This window comes from Euleptes europaea, chromosome 5 (genome assembly GCF_029931775.1).
Source record: "Euleptes europaea isolate rEulEur1 chromosome 5, rEulEur1.hap1, whole genome shotgun sequence".
Classification (NCBI taxonomy): Eukaryota; Metazoa; Chordata; class Lepidosauria; order Squamata; family Sphaerodactylidae; genus Euleptes; species Euleptes europaea.
This window is the reverse complement of record NC_079316.1, coordinates 47,546,176-47,552,175: the sequence shown is the minus strand read 5'-3', so window position 1 is coordinate 47,552,175 and position 6,000 is coordinate 47,546,176.

Genomic DNA, 6,000 nt, shown 5'->3' with positions numbered 1-6,000 from the left:
ACTACTAACTTCAACTGCATCCACACATTGTTGGATATCATTTGTAAGTAGATTGCTATGTCCATATGGGAAAATCCAGTTGCAAATTATTGCTACATTGGATTGTGCGGCCTTAGTGTTAATGCTCGAGCTTAGAACCCCCCCCCCCATTCCTTATTGTATACCTTAGTAGAAAGGCCAAATAGTCCAATGGAACATCTTTACCATTGTTTTCTTTTATCATTTTCCATACCTTATTTCAATATTTTTGGCTATAAGTCCACCCTTTCGTTCTCCTTTATTTTCCATTATTGCTTTTATTAATGTGATATATCTTTTAAGGATATGTGGATCATACATACAAATTGGAAGTGATGTGATTCATGGTTATCATTCCTAGTTTTTTGCTAGCCGCTATGCACAGGAGCACCCGACATTACAGTAAGGATGGGAAGCTCCTTGTTGATACTGACTATATACTTAGTAGAGAGGGGCATTTGCATATTAATGCTGCAGGCATCTATAAGGCCTAGTGTAATCCTGTGAACTTGTGCTATTTCTAAAGAAGTCCGTGATCGTGATTGTGGCTACAGTAGGCTTCGAGGAATCCTTGGCTTCCGTGCTGAACTGAGCTCTTCTCGCCAATGCCTCCAGTGAATAATATGTAACAATGGGAAGGGCTCCATTTGTGGCAGAAAAGCCTCAACAGTGTCTGAAGTCTCTAGGCCTGACACATGGCAGTCTGGACCTAATTTGGAGTCTGGTTTAATGGTTTTGATGTTCAGAGAATATATGCCCATTTAGTCTGGGAAACCTGGATTCATTCCAGCTCAAATCTGCTCTCAATTCCTTTTCACCAATGTCTTGGGGTTTTATATTTCCGATATTATTTTTTTATTTGTAAAAGTGCATCACTGTCCAATCCAAAAGTCGATTTATGCTTAGAAGCTCTGGAAGGTGAGCAGACACAGAGAAAAAGGAGGAAAGGGTAGACATGTTTATATCCACATTTTTGTCCCCCAGCTTCTGGTTACTCTGTGTTACAGTTCTCAGCTTCAGTACCAACATGATGTCACGCTCTCCCATAGGGCTTTGTTCTTGATTGATGCATTTCTTTCTCCAACCGAGCAACCACCACAACAACTTGATGGCATCCCTAACCACAACTGAAACTCGAAATACATATTGCAGCCACATCCAGGAACCTATAAGGATAGAGGCTTAGCATTGCTTTGTCGTGAATGCCCAGAGAAATAATAATGACCATTTGTGGCTTGTGTGTTGGAGCCCCTTACTGTCGGTTTGTTTGCAGGATTTGCTTGCATGTCTTAGCACAGTTTGCTAAAGGATATCCATGTGGCAAGAATTCAGTGATGCCTGCAACCTTGCCACACATGTAACTGTTTTAAACTAATGAGGAATATGGATAATTTAATTCCCTGCCTAATTCTTAATTTATCCATATCCCTCATTAGTTTAAAACAGCTCCATGTGTGGCAAGGTTGCAGATAACACTGAATTCTTGCCACATGGATATTGCATGCACTTTGCTTGCACTACAGTTAATGGTGCATGGATCATGACCATGCACCATGGTAATGGTAATGATCTATTTTGAATGTTTGGTCTGCCTGGTGCCTTTTTTAAAAAGCGTATACAGTTGACAATTGTTCTGAGATTGATGTTAGGTACTTATTTGCGAGAGCCAGCGTGGTGTAGTGGTTAAAGTGTCAGACTAGGATCTGGGAAACCCAGGTTCAAATCCCCACTCTACCATGGAAACTTGCTGGGTGACCTCAGGCCAGTCACACACTCTCAGCCTCAGTCCTGGCCAGTATTTGGATGGGGAGATCTCCAAGGAATACTAGGGGCATAACATGGAGGCAGGCAATGGCTTAACACCTCTTGCCTTAAAAACCCTATGGGTCACCATAAGTCAGTTGTGACTTGATGGCAAAATACCCACACACTTATTTAGTAGTCTGGTGATTCACAAAATGTAGCAACCAATGGAGCCACATTTTGATTATTTTCTGTGCACCCCCAAACCTTCCCCTCCTCCCTTGCGGCCACACATCTGAGAGCCCTTTTTCAAAGCACAAAGTTAGAGGGCTGTTTCTCAGATGGAGGTGCGAGTGTTTAATGCTGTTCAGTCCTCTTCTTTTTCCATTACCTTTAACAAACCAGATCTCCTGATACATAGAAATATAATAGATCCAGATATAACAGGTAGTTTGACCTGGAAACATATGGTAATGTTCACAGATCATTTCTCCTCCTGAAACCCCAAATCAAAAGAAAAGGAAACACTAATAAATTGTTACTTACAGGTAGTTCCTCCAGTCAATGTGATTGTATCCCTGCTGTTCGTACTTCGCCACCCACCTGACTGTGTGTGAAGCATAGGAGCAAAGGGACAGAGGGTTGCCACCTTTTTGGATTTATTCAAAATAAAGTAAAATTCAACTGTGAAATGAGGTAGTATTCAAATAGAACAGTTGTAGGCTATCTCAAAAAGAAACAACCTTGATCAGAGTATGAAAGGATATCTACTTAAACTATTAGTATATGGTTATCATGTTATATTTTTCACATATGTTCATCTGTACATATACATCACTCACAAGGGCGTGGAGTCTTGAAGCAACATAATTTGCTTTTTAGCACAGAACTCAAACAAACATATTATTGTAAATAAAGCTGAAGTTCGCTTGGTGGTGGTACAGGATGCCGGTAAGTACCTGTTTTGATTGCTTCATCAGCCACCCAAATTCTTGTGAAAGCCTTTGTAGATAAGTCCCACGTCTGAGTTGAGAGCTCTCAGTGAGTCCGTATTACATGCCAACAACTGTAAAGTATTTACAAACATTATAACATTTATATCTTAATACGTGTCTACAAATATACAGACCAACACTTATAACCTTTCATACTCACTATTAGCGTTTAAGTGATCAGTCGTCACAGAAAATTAATGATATACGACCCGAAAACCGTCTTTAGTCTTGGTCACGTCCTTTTAGAGTCAATATGGATCTAGTTCATATATATACAAATTACTAGGTTCCAGAGACTTCGAGAATCAATTAAGAACATGGTTAGCTTACAAAAAGGAGGTGAGATCATTGGCTGCATTTAACCTTTTGGACTTATTGAATCAAACAATTGGATAAAACGAGCCTCCTGTTGACACAGAAGTTTCTCTACATTTATCCTTTCAAATTTTTTAGGTGTTACTTGCCACACAGCAAAAAATCTAATGTCATCCTCAGAGTGTTTGAAGTGTTTAAAATGCTCAACGACAGGGGCTTTCAAAATATTATTTCTAATCCTGGAACGATGTTCCCCAATTCTTAATTTGAGGGGGCGTATAGTCTTTCCGATGTAAATTAAATTGCACATTAATTTGCCCGTATGTGAAAAATATAACATGATAAGCATATACTAATAGTTTAAGTAGATATCCTTTCACACTCTGTACAAGGTTGTTTCTTTTTGAGATAGCCTACAACTGTTCTATTTGAATACTACCTTTTTGGATTTGGCAGGATGCTGCTGCAGTGGTGTCAAAGGCTGTTCCTATTTCATGTATGTCAGTCATGTCTCATCTACCGTATGTAGGCCCCTTGCCAGAGAAAGGAGACATCCTTCAGCACACCAACAACATTGAAATACTAAGAGAATGAAAAATAGATTGGGTTTGTGGATGGGGACCTTTTCTGACTGTGGCCCCAGCCAGCAGGACAGCTGTCTAACAAGCCTTAGAGTTAGGGTTGCCAGGTCCCTCTTCACCACTGGCATGAGGTTTTTGGGGTGGAGCCTGAGGAGGATGGGGTTTAGGGAGGGGAGGGACTTCAATGCCATAGAGTCCAATTGCCAAAGCGGCCATTTTCTCCAGGTGAACTGGTCTCTATCAGCTGGAGATCAGTTGTAATAGCAGGAGATCTCCAGCTAATACCTGGAGGTTGGCAACCCTACTTGGAGAGTCCAACCAAGTTGCATGTGCCTGGCCGCTTTTTGCCTCACCACTACACTTTCTTATGTCATAAAATAGACAATCCAGATTTTCGCTCCCACCCTTTCACATGCAGCGAGTGCAAAAGTCTGAGGGGGGGGGGTAACACCCCCAATGAAGAGCATGCTGCTTATAACATTAAAGAAGTTGTGTTGTATTAAAGCTCTACTTTTCTTTGATTATAAGTATTTTCTAAATGGACTACAGAGAATTAAGAGGACATGCAGGAAAGAACCTGATGAAATGCAATCTTTGGGATGTTTAGGTATGCACGGGATGGCCACAATTGCAGCCTCAATACACTCATTGGATTGGATTGAGGAAACCAACATCCTTGTAGGAGAGACATCTTGAACACATGAATCAGGCCTTTGGTTTATGAGGTCAGCATTGTCTATTCTGACAGCAGCTATCAAGGGGGAGGTCTTTCACATCACCTACTATCCGATACTTTTAATTTAAGATACCAGGGATCGAACCTGGGGCCTCTTGCATGCAAAGCAGATGCTGTACCCCTTCACCAGCTTGTCAAAAACAGCTTAGGATTTCAGGGCTAATGCAACAGTTGTGTAGCTCTGACATACATAGCCATTTAAATGCCAGATTTATTGTTCTGCTCTAGAGATCTGAAGAAGGGGGAAGGCAGTTTTATAATTCTTTTAACAGTTAGCAAATTGCCTTGAAAAATTTCAAATTGGTGTGGCATAAAGCCTTTCCAGTGATTTGTCTGATGAGAACAGCCTGTCCCAAACACTTGTGTATCCAGATTGGTTCCAGAGCACTACAGGCATGCAGGGGAACTGTCCATCGAATTTGATGGCTACTTGTTCAAGGTCTTCCAGAATGAGATTGGCATTACCAGTCTGGAGAGACAGCTCAGAAGGATGGGTATTTTCTTCAAAAAGCAAGCCAAGTGTTCTGAATGGTACTTGGCCGCTCTTCCGGGACATCAGTTTTTCATTTTGAAACCCATCTTGCAGGAAAGTGGGATTAATGTGCTAATTCCATTGTCAAACGGCGACATTCATGTTTTTGTGGTTACAGTAATAAAATGGTGCTGCAATTATAAAGAGACTTTGCGTTTGTCTCTCATTCTAATATTTTAGAATGTTAATGAAGAGAGCTTCTAAAACCAGATGTTTTATGGCTTTGCTTCCTCTTTGGAGGCCATTACCCTAGGTGACCTGCTGGCAGCTCATCCAACCCACTTTTCATTGCTAAGGGAAGTTCACAACAGACCCAAGCTTGAAGTAAATGCCACTTTTAAAATCTGGCAACAGTTTCCTTTGTTTTCTGTACACATACTCCAAATTGTGTTTGGCCAGATTTTAGACAAGCATGTATTCACTGCAGTTGCAAGAATATTCAGAATCCCAGCAGCTGTTCAGAAATGGGTCTCTTTTTTAAAATGTTTTTGTTCAAAATAGTGTGTGTGTGTGTGTGTAATTTCAGAGCTGGGAAGACACTGTAGGCACACACACATGCACATGGCTATATCTTAATCCAGGTTTGCAGCATCACAAGGATGAATTTAGGTGCAAACACAGCTGAGCTCCTCCCTTTCAAAAATCAGCCATCCTCTCTGAATACTGCCTGGGCTGGAGAGGGAAATTCCTTTGCTCAAACATTAAAACCCAACCTCAAGAGGGTTGGGCAAAAGATGAAAAGCTCCCAAGGCAGCAGTACTCCTCCTCCTCCTTTTCAGGCTAGTTTCCATTTAAATGTCAGCAAACACAGCCTCCTGCTGTTGCTTCCTTTGTGGCTGCCAGGAGGTCTCTGCTCCTTGGGGATGGGGCATTTCAGCAACTAAACATCAACCAGATGAAGAAAACCCACTTTCTGGACTGCCTTTGTTGATTATTTTAGTGCTTCCATGGGTGGTGGTGGGGAATACCTCTTCCCAGTAGCCTAAGAATAACAGGCTAAGGTAGACTTGGTAATTTTAGGTGATATTGGTAGGAATAGCTGTGTCTGTGTGTGCGTGTGGGGGGGTCACCTGACACTCA